The sequence below is a fragment of the Loxodonta africana genome, chromosome 1, assembly GCF_030014295.1.
Source record: "Loxodonta africana isolate mLoxAfr1 chromosome 1, mLoxAfr1.hap2, whole genome shotgun sequence".
Lineage (NCBI taxonomy): Eukaryota > Metazoa > Chordata > Mammalia > Proboscidea > Elephantidae > Loxodonta > Loxodonta africana.
In genome coordinates this window covers 201181547-201204385 of record NC_087342.1, presented here as the reverse complement: position 1 = coordinate 201204385, position 22839 = coordinate 201181547, and positions in this window count along the sequence as shown.

Genomic DNA, 22839 nt, shown 5'->3' with positions numbered 1-22839 from the left:
TCAGTAGTACTTGTTATCACCGGTGTCATGTCCACATTTTAGAAGCTACGTATTAAGGGCAAAGTCTCCTTTTAAATTACTATGTTACTGATATGGCTGAGAATAATTTCAATTCTTTCCCCAAATTGGATCTCACATTTATTTTTTGACAAGCCCCAATCTTTTACATATACAGAAAGAATCTAGACAGATTTCTTTCCTGGAATAAAAATATGTATCAAATGAGAAAATACATACTATCAAAAATGGTTTATCATCACTTGGGCTAGACTTTGAGGTTTTAATGGACTGAAAAATTAAAAAAAACAAAAACAGTGGAATTTAACAAGGAAAACATAAAATTCATTTCATCCTTCTCTATTGAGAAAATGCTTCCTTACATCCCAACCCAACCAAAAGGTTAGCATATTTAAATTTGATGATTAATCATACAGCAAATGAATTAGGAAAAGAAGCATTCAGCTACATATGTATATTTTAGTCAATCCCTCAAAGAAGAATAAAGAGGGGGAGGGAACACTACTTTAACAATATAAAACCTAAACCTACTTCAAGGACCTAAATCACCACCTACAAACTCCTGGCTTTGAGTAATACATATGTACATACTTACATACATATATATTTAGACTGAGGACATTATTACTACGTATCACCCTTTTAGAGATGAGTAGGAAACCCTGGTGGCTGTAATGGTTAAGAGCTATAGCTGCTAACCCAAAGGTCGGCAGTTCGAATCCACCAGGAGCTTCTTGGAAACTCTGTTCTGTCTTGTTGGGTCACTATGAGTTGGAATTGACTCAATGGCAATGGTTTTTTTTTTTTTTTTTTTTTTGGTTTGGTTTAGAGGTGTGTTAAATAAATCAACTAGAATAAAGTAAACTTGTATAAATTTAGCATTTTCAATACATGGATGGCCAAACTGCCCAATTAAAATACTGGTATTTTAATAAATATGAAAAAAATAAATGCCACCCACAAAATTCTGCTTTCTTTTCTGTGTTGCTTGTTAAGAAAAATCTTTCTTGATTCGCACCTAACCTCATCCAACTAGCCTTTCAGGAATGTGGTTTTCAGTGCTCATAAGTGGGAGGCCCAGAAGGCACACTGGAGTGTGAGTTAACTTCATTAATGCACTCTCAGGGTATGCATACATGCAGCTAGTATTTCCAAGCCATTTATTTGTCTAAACATTTCCCCTCACTAAGTTATTTATACATTATATAGTGGAACTAGAGTGGGTGCTAAAGGTAGGGTCAGATGAGAACCTTTCTAGAAGTAGTGTGCTGGTAGTAAATCTTGGGCTTTTAACAGGGAAACTCTTCAGCAAACAGAATATCAATGCAGAAGCAATGACTTTTAGAACAGAACAAGTTAGAAAATCAGGACTTAACACTCTTAAGTTCCAGCTGTTTATTATTCAAAACATTTATTACTACTACACTAATTTACTCAACACACATTTGTTGAGTACCTCTTGTGTAGTTGTTGTTAGGTGCCATCGAGTCAGTTCCGACTCACAGCTACCCTACACACAACAGAACAAAACACTGCCGGGTCCTGCGCCATCCTCACAATCATTGTTATGCTTGTGTAGTTAAGGTCTCATAAAAACTAGACTTTCTCTACCTTCAATCTGGGATGAAAAATTACTTTAGGATTCTTTGTGATTCTTATATTAAAATCAAAAGTGTATGTGTGCACACATTCGTATTTTTTAAAATATGCATGTGTAAATATGTATGTTTGGTTTAAATATATTAATTGTGCTTTTATAAATGACATATATATTTGTAATCTACACAAACATATATAATTCCATGCCTTTTGGCATTAATATATCTGATGACAGAAAAGAGGAATGAACAAAATTAAATTTATAAAGTATAATCAACTCAGAACTATGATCAATTCCCAAGTCTACAAGTTCTAACTAGAGGATGTGACTTTTGTTTTAGATAGGGTGGAATGAATGAGACCAGTAGGAGACTATCTTTCTCTCCTTAAACTAGAACATCTCTATATTAGTTTCCTAGGGCTTCTGTAACAGAATACCACAAATTCGCTGGGTTATAAGAACATAAATTTACTGTCTCATAGTTCTGGAGGCTAGCAGTCTGAAATCCACATATTGTCATGTTGATTCCTTCTGAGGGCTCTGAAGGAGAAGCTGTTCGAAGCCTTTCTCCTAGCACCTCGTGATGGCCAGCAATCCTTGGTGGTGTTCCTTGACTTGTAGATAGTCCAGCTTTTACCTCTGTCTTCACATAGTCGTCTTCCCATTGTGTCTCTCTGTGTGTCTCTTTTCCTCTTTTATGGAGACACCACTTATATTGGATTAGGACCCTTCCTACTTCAGTATGACTTTATGTTAACTGATAACATCTTCAAAGACCCTATTTCCAAACAACATCAGATTCCCAGGTACCAGGGGTTAGAACTTCCGCATATCTTCTTTGGGAACAAATTCAATCCATAAAAATCTAGCAAAGAAAGCTTAAAGGAGACTCTTAAAATAAATATGTATATAAGGAAGTCATTTGCTCACAAAACTAATGACCCTAATATAGCCTAATTTCAAGTAGTATAACAAAAACAAATAAACCCATGTGTACATATTATTAATTTCATATATGTTACCCAAACTACAAATAGTAAAATTTCTATCTTATTGAAATGTAAATATTAATTGAAAGCCACTATACTTTCCTGACGTGTTGTTGTTAGATGCCGACCCATAGAGACTCTATGTACAAAAAAACCGAACGAAATACTAACCAGTCCAGTGCCATGGCTACAATTGTTGTTATGCTTGAGCCCATTGTTGCAGCCACTGTGTTAATCCATCTCTTTGAGGGTCTTCCTCTTTTTCACTGACCCTGCACTTTACCATAATGTCGTCCTTCTCTAGGGACTGATCCTTCCTGACAACATGTCCAAAGCATGTAATATGTCGTCTCACCGTTCTTGCTTCTAAGGAGCATTGTGGTTGTAATTTCTTGAAATAATACTTGTTAATTCAGTTGTGTTTAAAATTATTTGTATATATAGTATATGGCCACAGATTCTTTGCATCGTTGAGTCATGACTTTTGCAAAGTGATTTTGCATCTATTTCCGTCAAGAGGTAAAGTCTATTTCTTCATTCCTTGAAACTTGTATCCTAGGTGATGAAGTCCAAGGCCTTCATCTACATAGTATATTGAAGGATTGATGATGTTCTTGGACTACATATTGTTTAAACATAAAACAAGCAAATATGTTTTGTTAAGATATGAGTTGGCAATATGAAGGTGGAAAATTTTTGTTTTGAAATTTTACAAATTTTAATAATAAATATGATCAATTTTTAATGATAATTCAACACAGAAATAATATAGATAACACAAAAGTATAAACATTCTTCCTATGTTTTTGCAATCTTTTCTTGCCTCTTCTCTGGTTTTCTGGGGGGTAGGACAATTAAAAAGTTAATGTACAAAAATAAGCAAAAAAAAGAAGAAAAAAAAGATGGCCCAGAGTTTTCAAAAATAAAGGATTTAGCCCCCTTTCCTCACAAATAATCAACATTGTAAGATAACAATAAAAACAAACAACAACAACAAAAAAACCACTGTCGTCTAGTTGATTCTGACTCATGGTGACCCCGTAGCATTTCTGAGGCTGTAAATTTCTACGGAAGCAGACCGCCATGTGTTTCTCCCACAGAGCCGCTAGTTGTTTTGAACCACTAACCTTTCAGTTAGCAGTCCAGGGCTTTAACCACTGCACCACCAGGGCTCTTATAATAATAATCTAATCAAAACAAAAACAAAACAAATCATTTAGTCTTAAATTTGTATATGAATTTTTTGGATTATTTGTTCTCTCCCATATAATAGTTTTAATTGCTGTTAAGGGGATAGATATTGTTTGTGGTTTGTTTGTTTGTTTTGGTGTGTATGTGTGTGTGCAAAAACATACACAGAAAACATATACCAATTCAACCAATTCAGCAATTTCTACCTGTACAACTCAATGATATTAATTACATTTTTCAAGTAGTCAATCCTTTCCAAATTATTCCACCACCATTAAAACAAACTCACTGGCCTCTAACCATCTCACCTAACCTTTCGAGTCACTGTTGTCAACTTGATCCCATATAGATGATTCTTTAAAAGAGCACAATGCTCAAGGAAAACATTCTTCACTAATTAAGCTAAAGTATTATTTGGTTTAAACATGACTTCAGGGGATAGTTTTGGTTTAAGGTTTAAAGACTACCTCAGGGCAATAATATCAGGGGATCATCCAGCCACCATGGCTCCATAAAGTCTGGATTCCATGAGAATTTGAAATTCTAATTCACATTTTCCCCCCTTTTGATCTGGATTCTTCCATATAATCTTTGACCAAAATGTTCAGTAATGGTATCCAGACACCCTCAAGCTTTCTTGATCTCTTGGCAAAGAAGGTAGTTGCTCATGGAGGCAATTAGACATGCACTCTAATTCCTTCTCCAATTCCTGACTCTCCTTCTTCCTCTGCTGATCCAGGCAAATAGAGACCAATTGTTGTACTTGGATGGCCGCTTGCAACCTTTTAAAACCCCAGGAACTACACAATGAACTAGGAGGTGGAACAGAAACACTAAAAATAATATTAGATCAATTAACTGGAATGTCCCATGAAACCATGACCCTAAACCTGCAAAACAAGAAACCAAATTCCATGAAGTGTTTGGTTGTACATAAGCAGCTTCCAAAGGTGGAAACGCTTGTCTTTTAAGGTTCTTAAAGTGGGAAAGCCTTCATTTAGAATATGAAACTACAGAATGAAAAATTAATAAAAACAACTTGATGTAATAAGCCATGAATATTATCAAAGTGAAAAAGAATAAATTGAAAACAAAAGCAAGGACTTTTAATTTGAAAAGTACATACATTCAACTTAAAAGAGACAGGCATGATCATTTTACATTTTTTATTGCTAACTCCAAAAACTGGAAAAAAAAAAAACAAAGAAAAAAAAGGGTGTAGTCACAGTTGAGAATAAGAGAAGTAAAATTTCATTTATAGTTTTTTTTTTTTTTACTATGATATTACAGTGTGACTTGCTTGATTTGGTTATAAGACATCCCAGTAAAGCTATATTGGTTTTTAGAAGATACTCTCATTCAACTTCAGAGCTAGCTGCACAGAGCTAACTAGTGATAGAAGAAGTACTGTTATCAGAACATATAATCATTAAATACATAAAATTCACAAAGCACATGAAAAGTAGAGATAAATAAAATTAAACTGTGGATGCACTTATACATAGTAAGTGCTCCATAGATATTTATTGAATTGATTATGTTTTTAACTAGCTATTTAGCAGATACAGTCATCATTATCGCAACAGTTAGAACTACTACGTACCTACAAGAGCTTGGCAGAATATGAACTTGTCTCTAGTTTTCCAAAAACTCTGAGTGGGAGCCTTTATTATTTCTACTTCACAGATGAGGCAAGTGTCAGACAGAGTGATTAAGTGCCTTTCCCAAGAGCACACACATAGGAAGTGGCGAAATTGTGATAAGAACTCAGACTGATCTGATTTATAATCAGGTGTGATTCATCACACTGTCTGTAAATACTAAGAATATAATATAAAATACGGTATTTAAAGAAATACTGGGCTTGTTTCAATTGAATCTCTATTTCTCTCTTAACTAAGCTTTAGCTTTAACTGTAAAATCAATCATCTACTCATAAAAATTCCAAAAAAGAGGTGACATGGTAGAAGTACTGATATGAGAATTTTGAGGAAAGAAGTGTGGTAGACTACAAAAATGATCACAGATTCTTCACATTATTGATTCATGCTTGTTGCAAAGTGACTTTGCATCTATTCCCATCAAGAGGTAAAGCCTACTTCTTCATTCCTTGAGTCTAGGCTTGACCATGTGACTTGCTTTGGCTATGGTACTTAGCAAATGTACCACAAGCAGAGGCCTGCCCTCTTACTGCTGGGAACACTTCCACTATGATATGAAGAAGCTCCGGCTAGCCTGCAGGAGCTGCTACGTGGGGGAAGGAAGGCCCAGGTACCCTGACTGAGAGCCTATCAGTTGCCAACCCTGTGAATGAAGCCTCTTGCCCGCCCTCCCCCCACAAGGTGCCAGTTTGATTGTAGTGAGCCCAGGTGAGATCAGCAGAAAAACTTCCCACTGAGGGCCAAATTGCTGGCCCACAGACTCATGATCTAAAGATGCTATTTTTTCCCAAGCCACAAAGTTTCATGGTAGTTTGTTAACACAGACAAAGCACCAAGAAGCTAATTAAAAAAAAAAAAATTTGCATTGAATTATTTGTCATTGTTTCCAGTAGTGACGACGTGTTTGTATTGAACCGTGTAATTTTCTTTTCATGTCCAATCTCACTTTGTGACCAATGTAATGCATTGTAATACAAACTGGGTGGATTTGGTTGCTACGGAATTTTTTTTTTTCTCTGAAAAAAATTAACTGAATTTTTTGAGAATGAAAACCAAGATCCTGGCCTCATTAGCATCGTGCTTCTAGTTGCTTGGCTTTGATGTCACCTTCGAAAGGGCCTCTACAGTCAACTGAATCATGCACAGGCACCAGGGCCAAATTATGACTTCCTTGGGCTCTACAACCTTTCCCTTCATGAGCCTTCTCCTCCATAAAAAGTACTGGAAATTATATTTTATGACTGAATTGATATAAAGATGAGTATAATACTACATATTAAAATATTGTCTTCAATATTTTAAAATTCTTCCAATTTTAAAAGAAATTAAAACTTTCTCCTGGGCCCCTAAAAGTATTGCGGATCCTGAGCACTGTGCCTACTGTGCCTGATGATGAAGTCGGCACAGCCAGGCATAAAGGGTAAATTGATTAACTTCTTTCTTTCTTCCAGGTACATGAAACTGCTATTTTATAACTACAACTGAAAAGATGTGTGTGTGTGTGCACGTGTGTATTCCTTACACGACTAGACAAGAGTAGGCAACTACCTGCCCACCCTCTTTCACATCCATGTCTCATAACCTAGAGGCACCCTGAACACATGCAACATAGAGATTGCAGTGGATCTAACCATTTATATTCTATAATGAGAGAGAAAGAAAAAAAAAAGGAAAGGAAAAAAAACAACACTAGGGAATCTTCAATATAAACATTAATAGTTTCCCACATCTTTGTTTAGAGAATAGCCTGAGGATTTCTAAACTTTTAGATCTTATTCATTCCAGAAGAACTGTTTCTCTTATGGCCACATAAATCTTGGCCCTTTAGAGTTCCAAGATTAAGAGTCTCTGGTCACTGGAGAACTCGCAGGTGATTGGTGTAGAGCAAACCTGACTCAGGCGATTCAGGAGACGGGCCATTTGCTAAGAGCATTTGACTCTAGCTGACAGACCAATTACAGAGAGTAGAGACTTAGTACTGAAACGCGAAAGTGAGAATTATGTTGTATTTCTAGTATTCTTGTTTTTTAAACAAGCTGAATTGCTTTCTTCTTATTACCAAAGAGAGACATATTCAGTGTAGAAAATTTAAAGCATGCTCTCTTTATTATTATTTTTTGAATATTTTATTGTGTTTTTGGTGAAAGCCTATGCAGCAAAACAGATTCCCATTCAACAATTTTGTTTCCTTTATTTTAAAATAAAAAATGAACACCATGAAAAGATGTACTCAGGACTACCAGGCCAGACGAGACTGAGGATTTAGTGATAACACGTGCACGCCTTGCGCGCGCACACACACGCACACGGTTGGTCTCTACCTACAAACACATTTCTGTGGTATTTTATTTTTTAAATGAATTTCCCTTTGAATGTAGTAATGTAAAATACTTAATCCACCAATGTGTCCCAAAGTGAAAAAGTAACTGTTTTAAATATAGTTAAGATGAGAACGCCAAGAGCAAATGACTCATGTTTCTCCATGAGTTTTAGGGCTCCATATCCTCACATTTTGCCTAGAATTCAAGTCATAAATAGCTCACCATTTTTCTGCTCAGTTAATGCCAGTTTTTAAAATGAAAAGACAATAACATGATAACCACATGTCCCCAAGATGAAAAAGAATTCTCAAAACCTCCTCTCACTCAGACCCATTATCTACTCAATTTCATCAGGACGTTCAATTCACTGAGTTCTCTTTGTCACCAACTATTGACCCATCTAGCTTGCCTTCCGTTCTCATGAACCTGGGCTTCAGGGTATACTGCTCTCACACAGCAGCAATCACTATCACCTTGTCTTTCCCCAAGAACTGGTTCTTTGGGGCTGCAGAAATGTAACTCCAGCAGGCACAGCCGAGAGGTTGGTATGAGAGTAGAGGCAGGGCTTGGGGATGTGACCAGAGGGACCACTTTTGACCATCCTCACTTCCTGTCCACTCCTATGTCTAAGAGTACTTGGGAAAGTCCCTTATAAATACAATCATAGTACGGAACTAACCTGTTGCTGATTCCAACTGGTGGCAACCGGTGTGTGTCAGAGTAGAACTATACTCCATAGGGTTTTCCTTGGATGATTTTTCAGAAGTAGGCCAAGAGGCCTTTCTTCTGAGATGCCTGTGGGTGGACTCAAACCAACAACCTTTCAGTTAGTAGTCAAGTGTATTTACTGCTTGCACGACTCAGCAACTCCAGAACAAGACTAGTTTTTTATATTCTGTCCTGTTGTCCCTAGAAGCTACTGAAATATCTTAGAAATTCAAATATACTTGCATTCAAACTATAACTTGAAGGCTTCCTTTCCCACTTGTAACTATCTCAAAAATTCCAATTTTGGGTTTGGAAAATATCACTGAACTCTGTCGCACAGGCACAGGATACCCAGTGGCTACTTTGGAAATGCTTTCTAGCACCATAGCAAAAATAGAACCAAGCTGATAATAGGAAGAACACCATCTCAACGCTCAGAGCACTTGCTTAGGAATTTTACTTCTTTAAATTGTCTTCATATCTTCCAAGTTCTTGTATATAGGTCATTCTGAGGGCTATAAAATGGATTCTCATTTTTCCTTGCAAGAGCAGATGGTTTGGTGACATCAATGTAGATAGCAGTCAAAGAAAGCATGGCTTATGGGTCTATGGTTCTCAGTGTAGGATGATGCTGTGAACTCGGCTCTGAGCTTAGGAATGTATCTCCACAGTGTTCCTTCCCTGGCTAACTTACCTCAATTCCATCAGTCCCTAATCCTCTGTCCCCTCAGCAGTTTACGTTCAGCGGAACCTGATTTATCAGATATACTTGTGAGTGGTTTTATTTGTCATTTCCAGGTGATATCATGCATGGACAGTTTGTTTCTCCAACTACATTGTAAACTCTATGGCACCCTCCTGGGGTAAGCTTATCCACTCACATGACTTCAATTCACACTGGTCATTCCCATATATATATATCTGACTGCATGCTGGTCCTCAGCCACACGAGTCACACAGGAACCTCAAACTTAATGCCCGTAACAGAACTCATCATTTCTTCTCAGCCCTCAGCCCTCACTCTCTTCCTTAATTACTATCATAGGGAAGAGCATTTAAACCAGAGACTCCTTCTCACTCATTCCCCACAGCCATAAATCACTGAAACACTTATTTTCTTAATAATTTTTGACTCCTACCTTTCTTTCTACTCATAATGATAACTGAGGAATGCATCATCTCTTGTCTGGATTATTGCAACAGTCTTCAACTTCTTGTCCTGTCTCTAGCCTTGATTTCACAAATTATGAACACATTGCTTCCAGATTATTTTCTAAAAGACAAATCTCATTATGTAACACTCATCCTTAAATATAGTTCATTGACTTCTTCACTTACAGCCATAATTCACAGTCAGGAAGCTCCACGAGGACCATGATCCATCTTCTTAAAAACTAATCTATTTGAAGGTAAATAACTCAAAGTATATTCAAGTAAACATGCCTATATTATAGAGTTGGTTACAAAATTTGCATTTGTTTTTAAACATGAAACTTCAAGGAATTTTAAGCACGAGTAGCAACCATATCAGGCTTTGCTGCTATACCCTTGGATGATAAACACTTGCTGGCTTTTGCTATCAGGAGTAATTTGCCAAAAAAAAAAAGAATTAATGGATTAAATTAAAATTTCTTAGTATGGCCTATAGAAAGGATTATGATGTGGCCCTCCTTATCTCCTCAGTTTCATTTCTCATCATGTGCACCTTTGGCCTCATCCAGGTACTCTGCCTGACTCCTACCTATCTTTACCTCTCAGGCATGGCTTCATCAGGAATCTTCTTTCTTTTTCTCTAAAACCATTCTGGGTTTGGCCTTTCCTTCTTTATGATGCCTTAGCATCCTGTGCATACTTCTATTATAAGCTCTATTACATTGCTTTGCCAGTACAGTGCTCTTATGTGACTTCTCCATTGGGCTGTAAGCACCTTAAGGATAGAGGTCGTGTATTTTTATACCTCCAGTGCCTAATAGAGTGCTAATCTCAGCTTCCTACAGTCCTGGTGCAGTGAGGAGGGACTGCTGAGGGCAGCCAGACAAATTGCAGTTTTGTGCCTCTGCAAATAGATCCTTCTCAATCCCAGCTGGTACTTCTTTGTCTTTTAAACTTCAATTGTCCTGAATTCACTTCCTTTCCCATTTTCCTCAGTGGATGTTTCAAATATTTACCACTCATTCATTCCAATGTCATTTCAGCATGGACTCTAACCTCCTAATTCACAAATTGGCATTAGTCTTTTGCCTCCATTTTAAACACTGACAAAAATTCATCTCCATGCTTCTTATCCTTCTTTTTTCTTCTCCTCTCTTAGGGAAAAGTTGTTCTCTTCGAGCACCCTCCAACCAGGCTCTAAGGCAGCACAGCTGTTTCAACACTGCGCTACTACCTGAAAGTTTGGCAGTTTGAACCAGCCCGTTGATGCCTCAGAAGGATCATCTGTTGATCTGTTTGATCTGATGACCTGTTTCCTAAAGGTCACAGCCTTGAAAACCCTATGGAGCACAGCTCTATTCTGTTTGCATGGAGATGCCACCCCAGTTCTAGGTCCCAATAATCTCTTAATCCCCAAATTCCCTGTATATGCTTTTTATTATATATGCATGTGGCCACTCTATGGCATTTGACGTGACTGATCACTTTTTATTAAAACTCTTTTCCCTTGGCGTGACCACTTTTCAGGTTCTTTCACCTTTGTGCACCTCTCATTGCTGGTGTTTTCTAGGGTTCCATCCACTACTATTCGTCTGCCATTAAGCACATTCCCTCAATAATTCTACTCTGGAGGATTTAACTGCCACTGATATAAGAACAGAGCTCTGGTACATAGTGATTAAGTGCTCAGCTACTAACCAAAAGATCAGCAGTTCAAATCCACAGCTCCTTGGAAACGCTATGGGGCAGTTTTACTCTCCTTGTTGTTGTTAGGTGCCATCAGGTCAGTACCAAATCATAGTGACTCTATGTACAACAGAATGAAGCACTGCCCAGTCCTTTGCCATCCTCGCAATCCTTGTTATTCTCGAGCCTATTGTTGCAATCACTGTTTCAATCCATCTCGTTCAGGGTCTTCCTCTTTTTTCATTGACCCTCTAATTTACCAAGCATGATTTCCTTCTCCAGGGACTGATACCTCCTGATAATATCTCCAAAGTAAGTGAGATGTAGTCTCGCCATCTTTCCTTCTAAGGAGCATTCTGGTTGTACTTCTTCCAAGACAAATTTGTTTGTTTTTTTGGCAGTATGGATTACACATCAACACAAAGAAAACAAAAATCCTCACAACTGGAACAATAAGCAACATCATGATAAATGGAGAAAAGATGGAAGTTATTAAAGATTCCATTTTACTTGGATCCACAACCAACACTCATGGAAACAGAAGTCAAGAAATCAGAAGATACATTGCATTGGGCAAATCTCCTGCAAAAGACCGTCCTATAGGGTGGCTATGAGTTGGAACCGACTCAATGGCAATGGGTTTTTTTTTTTTTTTTTTTTTTGGATATACTAATGTTGTTCAGAATGTATACTCTGTCATAAAGCTCCCTAGACATCTTAACAAAAAAGTCTCATGGAGATTTCAAACTCAACAAAAAAGAATTTACTCCCTTTAATCCATCTTCCCTTCTTTAAGTGCCCTACATTTTTCTTCTTCTGGTGTGCTAATTCCTAATCAATTGGTGGTACCACCAGGTTTCCCAAGTCTGAAAACTGGGAGTCATTTCACAATACCCCTTCTCCTTCATAGCAACTGGCTGATAAACAGCTCTTGACAATTTTTCCTCTTAACTTAATCTCAGTTCATCCCATCCTTTCTAGTCCAACTGCCAGTGATCTTGTTTTGACTCTTGTCAGTTCTCATGTGCTACATTACAATAGGGCCTTAACTGTTCCCTGCTGGAGCTTCATCTTCTTCCAACTCACACTCCCTATTGCTGCTGGAATTGGGTCTCTGAGCCAGCCCAGGCATTGCTTCTTCTGAGAAAACTCCCTTGACACCACTACCTCCACCCCAGACAAAAGTAGCTGCCTTCTTCCCTGTGCACCTAAGGTCTTGTACTAGCATCTGACAAGTCCTGTAGTTCATAACCTACTCTATCGCATTCACACATTTTCAGTTTCTCTCTCTTTTTCCCTCTTCCACTACATGGTGAGTTATTTGATTACAAGAGCTGTGTCTAACTCAACAGCTCAATAAATATTATTTTTCAGCTCAATAAATATTTATTGAATAAATTCTTCTAGTTCTTTACCCCTTTCCACTTCATTTTGCTGGTATTGATTTTTTTGAGAGGTAGTAGAATATGGTGTTTAAAAGTACAGGTTCTGAAGTGACTGGGTTCAAATCCCCACTCTACCACTAAGAAATCATTTGAACTTTGCAAGCTACTTCACATCTCTGCGTCCAGTTTCCTGATTTATAAAATGAAGAGATAATAGTAATAACTACTTCAGGGATATTATGAGAACTAAGTGAGTTAATATGCAAGCATTTGTCTGACACACATTAAGCACTAAATAGATGTTAATTTTGTCAGCGTCGTATTTCTCTTTTCTTTTTGTTTCTTTTCATCTTTTCCTTCTCTTTCTTCCTTCGTTTCTTTTTTTGTTCGGTGTTCCATTTTCCTTCTTTTTATATGGGAATTAAGAATACTAAATTTATTAGTTTCATATTTACTAACAGCTCATAATGTCCCAGTCACAGAGAAGGCCTTGCTCTGAGGAGTCCCACAAACAAATATCATCTCTCAAAGGTCATGTTGATGTGACATTTTCAGCTGGAGTAAACAGTTGCACTGTGGCAGTGTTCGTGCTCTGGAATTGGACTGCAACACAGCCCTCGGTAGCATGGAATGCAGAATAATGACATTCCCAAACCCCACCCAAGGTAGTGGGGTAGGGAGCATTTCTAGGACTGTATTTGTGTCATAACTCCGGGCATGGCAATACTGGAGACTTCAGGGTAGTTTCTTCATGGTCCCTGTCATCTGACAGAGAGATCCTTTTCAGAGTCTTGCTCTGAGCTGGCCTTTTCTGCCAGAAAATAGAAAACCGCAGTTTTAATTTTGGTAGCACAGGATTTTCATCCTCAAAGGCAGAGTTTCCTCTGGAAACTGCCAGAGAGCTGCCACAATAGATACTGTGAGTCAGAATCTAATCAATGTCACTCAACAAAAACAACTGTAGCAAAACAAATTTCAAAAAATACCTATCATTCACTGAACACACATTTGGCAGACCACATTGTCCTTATTGCTTCAAGGAATTGAAAAACTTTCAGACTTTGATTTCAAGGAATTTCCTCTCTAAAAAAGGAAGAAATCAAGCACACAAATTAGTATTGACACAAAATAAACTAAAAAGTAAATAAAGGAAGTTTTTTTGTTTTTGGTTAAGAGTTGTATCAGTCAGCGTTCAACCAGAGAAGCAGAACCAGTGGAAGATATACATAAATAGGTTTATTGCAAGGAGCTGGCTTACGTGATTGTGGGGACTGGCAAGGCAAGTCCAAAATCCGTAGAGCAGACCACCAGGAAGGGCAAGCTGGAACTCTCAGGCAGAAGCTGAAGCTACAGTCCACAGATGAGATTTTTTTCTTCATCAGAAAAGCCTCAGTTCTCATCTTAAAGCCTTTCAACTGACTTATGTACTCCCACCCATTTTAAGTAGGGTAATCTCCCTACTTTAAAGTCAACTAATTATGAACTTTAATCACAACTACAAAATACCTTGACCACAACACCTACATTAGTGTTTGATTGAATAACTGGATTTTTTTTTTAGGAGACAGTGGTAATTCAGTGGTAGAATACTCACCTTGTGGAATGCCTGGGTTTGATTCCTGGCCAAAATGTCTCATGTGCAGCCACCACCCATTGATCCGTGGAGACATGCATGTTGCTAAGGTACTGAAGAGGTTTCAGAGGAGCTTCCAGACTAAGATGGACTAGGAAGAAAGGCTCAGTGATCTAAAAATCAGCCATTGAAAACCCTCTAGACCACAATGGTCCAATCCACAACCAATCATGAGGACGGTGTAGGACTGGGCAGCATTTCTGTTGTGAATGGAGTCACCATGAGTTAACAACACATCCAGAAACTTTTGAATAAAAAAGGAGGGCCAGGTGTCATAATAGCTAACAACAACAACAACATAGCCTAGCCAAGTTGACACATAAAATCATGGTCCTCCCCTTGTGAACTTGACATCCATTCACATCTTCTGAAGCCATAATTAATCTCCAAGTAAATGCAATAACAAGGCCATACTTCAGCCTAACATGATACAATTATCCTACACACAGAAACAAAACAAAACAAAACAACCATGCTATTTCACCAGAAGAGAATGAAAAGTCCTTGGGTGATTTCCTTTTCTCCTTAATGTCTTGTAACTTAAACACTGTGATATAAAGTTAACTACTGATAATATAGCTTAGATAATAAGAGGACAGTAAAGGAAAGAAAACAAAAATATTGTATTCATATATATCCAAACATATTCATAACAAAATAAAAAAGGAATGCTCATAACTATTACAGTCTTCATTTCTGTAACTGGTCATCCGGTCATAGCTGGTATTTACAACTACTTTCTTCATTGCTGTTTCCACATTGCCTTTGCCCTCAGCAAGCACCTTCACTAGTCAGGGCTTTTTGCCTAGTGGAGTCTCAAATCTTCATTCCTGAAGAGTTTGAGACATTAACAGTCCTGCCAGAATTAGGTTTTTATATTTTTGTCTTGATGTGGATCACATGACTTGATAGTATTAAGAGTCTTTACAAACAGATATTGAGATAAAGCATTCGCCAGGTCAATAACTTCATACCAGGTACCCAGGGATGTGTTAATTTGCTCAAGTAATGAAATCTCAACTAGAACAGCAGGTGCTGTTTCAGTCACCAGCTGATGAAATTAATGATAACCCACTGTCATTCTCCAAGTACCATCTGTTTTCTGCGTAGGCCAAATAGACGAGTTGAATGGGACTGTGGTGGGACTCACCACCCTTACATTTTTCAATTATTTGATGATGGCACTAGTCTCTGCAATCCTTCCACAAATGCAGTTTTGACTTTGGATTACCAATTTTGTAGGTAGAGCAGTTCTAATGGCTTCCACCTGGCCTTTTCTACCACTTTCTCGATCATTCCACAGTTCACAATACCAGTGTGGGAACTCTTTAATTGCTGAGTATGTCTATTCCAATTATTCATTCTGGAACTGAGGAAAATTACAGGATAGGTTTAGGAATACACTGTGATATGGACCTGAGCTAAAACTATTTTGATTATGTGACTCTAAACTCTTACTCTATTTGTGAACAACAATGTTTTGGGTCTATGAATTAGTATTAGTTCAGAATCAAAGTCCAGTATTCTCTCCAAATTCTGATGATTTCACCTTCCTCAATGTAGAGTCACCTCGGTAAATCGCTATAGATCCCTTTGGTGAAGGCTGGGAGAAAGATTAAAGTGTAAATCGTTGGGATTGTATCAGGTTCTTTCCTCAATGGGACCTGGCCTTCCCTTTATTCAAAGGGTTCTAGGTCAGTAAACTGGATCAAGTCTCAAAATTTGTTGAGAGGTCATGATTCTCTGTTTTGTTGATTTATGTTAGACTTCTTTCTGTTCACTAGTCCCAGGACTCTTCAGATCAAATAACAATTCATTAGACTGGTGACCTATTTCTTTTCTAGGGACACCATTTTCAACTAGCCAATGTCACAGGTCTCTGCCAGTCAGAATATTCTGATTACTGCTTTGACTCCACAGTCCATTTTGATCTTACAGTCCATTATGGTAAACCATACCCACCTTGTATTTGGCGAATAAGTGCCATCACTTTTTCCCTGCCACCCTAGAGTCCCATTGTCTTCACTGCATTAAGCAGTTTCTACAGCTATGATGGTAGTAGTTTTTACTACAATTTCTCACCTACAGTGAGGAGTAACTACAGAACTCTTCAAGGATTCTGAAGCTTCTTTCACTAATTTATTTCTCGCATTTCTGGAGAAAGGTTGGTCCTCTGAAACTTTCTGGAGTGGGTGAGCATGATAAATCTACTCTATCTTTCAATCTCCAAAAACCATTGGATACCTTCTTCTACAGTTTAGCAAGGTAGTTTAGGCATTCACTGAGTGTAGGCCGCCTTTAGGTCCCTGTTTCACCCAACCAACCAAGTAAACTATTAGAGACCTTCCTAACCTTTAAGTTAAAACATTGAGTCCATAATCTCTGATTAGTAGAGCCATATCATTAAATTTGGCTTGATCCAGCTTTATGTTCCTTCCACCAGTATTCCATACCCTAAAGATAAAGTTCTACACATATTCCTCAGACTTCTGTATGTATAAAATTGGAAAAATTGTACAGTTCTTTTGGAGTATAGTGCACCTCTGCATGGGTCACACTTAGAATCTTACCCTTTTTGGCTTCTTGGGATGTGAGTCTAGTTATAAATCTAGAAGCAAAGGGGGGTGGGCAGGGGTAGGTCTTGAGGAGAATCAACAGTATCTTACAAGGCAAATCTTTGGGGAAGCTGTAATAGTTTCGTCAGGCAAACCAGAGATAATCTCTTCAAATAGGGGTAGAAGGGTTACTTCTATTGGCAAAGAAGTCTCAGCAGAATTTAGGGGTTCAATGTCCCCAGCTTCATCAGGATCTGCTCATATGTCCTCATTCCAAATTTGTAGGACCCTGTATTTTTCCCAATCAAAGCCCTTGTTTTAACAGCAAACACCTTGAAAATTTGGGAATTCAATTTATTTTGTAATTCAGCCACTAGCAGGATGAGACTCTGGATTTGGTTTTCAGAAACCTTGGTCCTGCAACTACAGGAGATAAGAATTTATTTCACAGAAAATGTAGAAGCTTTCAGGTCATTTATGCAAAGCTTGAACTGGGAATTTGAATTCCTGAGCACATCCTTTTCTTTCTCTACTCTCTGCAGTGCAGTTAGGAGCAAACAGCCAATCCTATTATATTTCTTAAAGCCAAAAAAAAAAAAAAAATTCCCTTCGAGTTGACTACAACTCATCATTACCCCATGTGTGTAAGAGTTGAACTGCGCTCTATAGCATTTTCAAAGGCTGAGCTTTCATAAGTAGATTGCCAGGTCTTTCTTCTCAGTTGCCACTGGGTAGATTCAAACTTCCAAACTTCTAGTGAGAGTCAAGCATGATAACTGTTTGCACTACCCATGGGCTCCTTAGTTTGATTAAAATGTTCTAACATATCAAACACATAGTCACTCAGAATCTTGCTTTCTCTACGTATTTAATAAGGAGTATCCAATCATAATATTTTGCATGTGTCTATCACCTTTGAATTGCAGTTTTGGTGAAGAATACTGAATATACCATGGACTGCCAAAAGAACAAATAAATATGTCTTGGAAGAAGTACAACCAGAATGCTCCTTAGAGATGAGGATGGCGAGACTACGTCTCACATACTTTGGACATGTTATCAGGAGGGATAAGTCCTGGAGAAGGACAGCATGCTTAGTAAAGTAAAGGGTCAATGAAAAAGAGGAAGACTTTCAACAAGGTGGATTTACACAGTGGCTGCAACAACGGGCTCAAGCATAAAAGCCATTGTGAGGATGGCGCAGGACTGGGCAGTGTTTCATTCTGTTGTACATAGATAGGGTTTCTATGAGTCAGAACAGACTCAACAGCACCTAACAATGACAACATTGCCACTTTATCCTATGGACTATGAGTGCCCCACTACCACTGGAAACGGAGTTATTAGTGTCTTCATACCTGTGATGGTTAAGATTGTGTGTCAACTTTGCTGGGCCAAGACTCTCAGTGTTTTGGCAGTCATATAATGTTGTGATCGCTTCCCTGGGGAGATTTGATATGTGATCACCCTCATGATGGAATCTTCTGTGAGTAGCCAATCAGTTGAAAGAGAGTTTGCCTGGGCATGTGGCCTGCATCCAAATATAAGCAGACGTTCTGGCTTTTGCCTGCTCTCAATCCTGCAGCTTTTTCTGTTTGTCTGACCTCTGGCTCTTGGGACTTGAGTTAGCAGCTTACCTGTGGTCTTGCCTGCCAGTCTTGAGATTCATTGATCTTCATAGCCTGTGAACAAGAGCCCTACTCTCTGACCTGCCAATCTTGGCTTTGTCAGCCCCTGCAGCTAAGTGAATCAGGAGAAGCCTCTATCCTGATCCACAGACTTGGGACGTTTCAGGCTCTACAACCACGTGAGCCATTTCCTTGATATAAATCTCTCTATATATTTATATGCTTTACTGGTTTTGCTTCTCTAGAGAACCCAGCCTAAGATTATATTAGAGAACTATTGCCAGAAAGACTAGAACAAATTCAGAAAACTCATCATCAAGATTCTAGTCTTCTAGAATTACTCCTGTACCAAAATCTATGGTAGTCAGGGTTATACCAGAGGAACATAACTACACTGGCACAACACTTCACTATCATCACAACACACCATCATCACAACATACCATCATCACACTAAACCATCATTACGTCATCATCACATCACACTGTCGTTACCCTAAAATATCATCACACCACACCATCATATTACACCATTATCACACTAAACTAACATCACACTATACCCTAAAGCCACTAAGTCATTATCTCAACACATGACCATTTCACCACAGCATCATCTCCCACATCATCATCACTTTTCACCCTCATCACAACACACTGTCTTCACACCACAACATCATATCCCCATACCATCATCATAGTACTCCACCCTGTATTAGTCTGTGTTCTTCAGAGAAACAGAACCAGTGGGATATATGTAAATAGACAGAGATTTATTTTAAGGAACTAGCACAAGCAATTTTGGGGGCTGGAAAGTCCAAAATCCATAGGTCAGGCAACAGGCTGGAAAGTCCAGCAATCTTGTGTCCAAAAGACATAGGTCAGATGGCAGGTTGGGAAGTCCAGCAGTCTTGTCTATGTTATAGCCTTGAGGCACAAGCTTTCTCCCTCAGGAAACTTCAGTTTTTGCTTTTATGGCCTTCAGGTCTTCAACGGATTGGATAAGGCCATCTCAGATTGCGGGGGGTAATCTATTTTACCTAAAGCCAATTGATTTAAATTAGTCACATGTAAGTACCTTCACCAACATCTAGATTAGTGTTTGACCAAAACACTGGGCACCACAGCCTAGCCAAGTTGATGCATAAGATTAACCATCACACCAGCAGAACTTCATCACCATTATTTTTGCTACCGATGTTATTTGGAAGCATAGTAGATTGGATTAGATTTATTGTTTACCTAAAACAGTAGAATTGTGGATGAAAAGTAAAAATCAATTCATATTTGTCTAAATGATCATCATTCCCACACTACTCTTACAGTTACAATTAGTCCAACTATCATTTACTGAACCACCCCCCCCGCCACCGCCATGGAGTCAATTCCAACTCACGGCGACCCCATAGGGCAGAGTAAAATTGCCCCATAGGATTTCCTACTGAACCACTACAAGCTCTCAATTTTATGTACATATATTATCTCATTTAATCCTTCCAACAATCTTCCAGGACATTCATTATTACCCCACTTAATAGATGAATCTGTGGTTCACATAGCGGGTAAGCTGCAGGCCCAATATTGGAATCAATGTCTGCCTGTTTCCAAACCCTGTGCTTCTTACCTTAATCCGTGCTCTTAAATTTGGAAATACATATTACTTTCAACAGCTTTTGACCAAGAAATAGCTTTTATATCTCTGTAGCTTATTGAGACAAAAATAGAAATTTAATGCATCAAATAAACTCATCTCTACAGCTAAATTACGTGAGATAAAACAAGAAGTACTGGGTTTAGTACTTGTAAAATTTAACATGTTTTTGAAATATTAGTCTAGTGGATGACATTGTCCCTTGTTTATTCTTGATTTGATTTGCAGTGACATAGGACACAGTGTCACATAATAAGTATGGGTCGATAAGATAAATTTATTTCCCTTAACATTCATCTATTACCATAATGTATGCAAATAAATGGTGGAGATTCTACTGACAATTCTAAGAGAATCTTACTGCCTAGCACTTGATAATGACCTAGGAGGCAAATGTCAAATGACAACATTTTAAAATTTAACTTTCAGTAGAAAAGTAATGTAAGAAAAATGAAACTAGACAGTTCACCACAGAAAAAGAAGTTAAAATGAGGGTAAGTAAAGTGCAAAGAAATAATTTGGAAAATAAATATAAACCTTTAGAATGACTAATAATAAATAAATGTTATCTAAATGGAACCGACAGTTTTTAATGGGCCATATGTAATTTATTTGTGTCTTGATGAGGCCATAATTTTCTCCAAAACTCATACCCAAATGTTTTTTTCTTCATAATGAAGATAAAGTAGCACACATACCAAAAATTATTTGAAAGATGCTATAATTTAATCCCAAAAGATAGTGAAGTCTCATGTCTCTTTTGGGGAGCTTGTATTCTATTTCATAACACGGTTTACAAGAAAAAGTTGGCTGTGGGATAGCAGTTTATTCTATAAGAAGCCAATATATTTGCTAAAACCTTAGTTCTTTTGGTCCTAATCACATTGCAATCTTTTGGGGCTATTTCAACAATAATAATTGAAACAATGAATAATATCCAACTGAAAAAAGAAAACTCATGATAGAGTTGCAGAGTGTTGTTCTATATAAGCTTTATGGGGTTTGAGTCCTACATTTTGATGTTTTTCATGCAAAAGGGTTCACTCTCCTGATGTGCTGCCTAAACAATTTATGGGTGGTATTTGAAGACTCAGGCTAAAAGAGAATAATACCTAAGTTCTAAATATAAGAATTTTTTAATGAAAAAGAGAGGAGAAATGATAAAAGATGAACGGGCCACTTAATTTCTACAATATACACTCAAAAGAATGGGCTCATTTTCAAGTACCTGAGCTGTAAATAGATGAGCTAAACTCCCAATACAATTAATTACCTTTCAAAAATGATTTGTGGTATTTTATATTTACAAATTATACTTTGGTTCTTTATTCTTAAAATTCTATACAACAAATAGTCTAGCACATGATATTTGGAATCTTTAAAACATTACAAGGTAAATGGCATTTCTCTTGTCCTTTTACTCAGAAGGTTAGTGTACTGAAAAAAAATATTATTTTTTCATTATATAAGTATTTATTTGAAAAAGATACATTTTCAGATGCTAAAATTTTGAAGACGAATCAGAGATAGAGCCAGCCCTCAAGAAGTCTATCATATTGTGAAAAAGACTGACGTGTAAATAAATAAAAACAGCACAGTGTAGTCAGTGCAAAAATAGAAACTCATGCAAGGCACAGTTATTGAATAAAAGCATGATTAAACTCTGCTTGGAGGAAGACTGGGGATGGAGAGTTCTCCGTAAAGGTGTTCCTTGAACCAGAACTTAAATGATGTAGACACTTACTAGACAGAGGAGAGGGAACACGCACTTCCAGGCAGAAGAAAGAGCTTCTACCTAGGTACTTAGGGGGGAAACAGATGACATCCTTTTATTCCTCTTGCAAAAGGTCTAGCCTACAAGAAGCAAGGTCTAATATGTGTTTCCTGGTTACCTCAATTGCCGTCGAGTTGATTCCAACTCAGAGCGACTCTATAGGACAGAGTAGAACTGCCCCATAGGATTTCCAAGGAACTTCTGGTGGATTCAAACTGCCGACCTTTTGGTTAGTAGCTGAGCACTTAGCTACTGCTTACCAAGGTGCCAAGTAAATGCTACAAGTATTTATTAAAAAAAAAAAAAAATGCATCTAGCAGTGGAATATCAGGAGTCCTATTAAGACATCTTTGAATTGTGGTATTGGTGAAGAATGTTGAATATATCATGGACTGCCAAAAGAACAAACAAATCTGTCTTGGAAAAAGTACAAGAATGCTCCTTAGAAACAAGGATGGCGAGACTACGTCTCACATACTTTGGACGTGTTATCAAGAGGGATAGGTCCTAGAGAAGGACAGCATGCTTGGTAAAGCAGAAGGTCAGCGAAAAAGAGGAAGACCTTCAACAAGATAGATTGACACAGTGGCTGCAACAATGGACTCAAGCATAACAATGATTGTGAAGATGGCGCAGGACCAGGCAGCGTTTTGTTCTGCTGTACATGGGGTCACTATGAGTCGGAACTAACTCAACAGCACCTAACGACAACATTAAGATGTGAAGGATTTGTGATCACCAGGCTCCTCAGGTCTTTCAATACAACCTTAGAAGCAAACTCTAGTGGCTTCCCCAGAGGACATTATCTGAAAGAGGTAGAAATTTTGGAACAGGTACAAGTGGAGAGATCTATGGATGTCAGTTAAATTTCTGGTTTTCAATGGTGG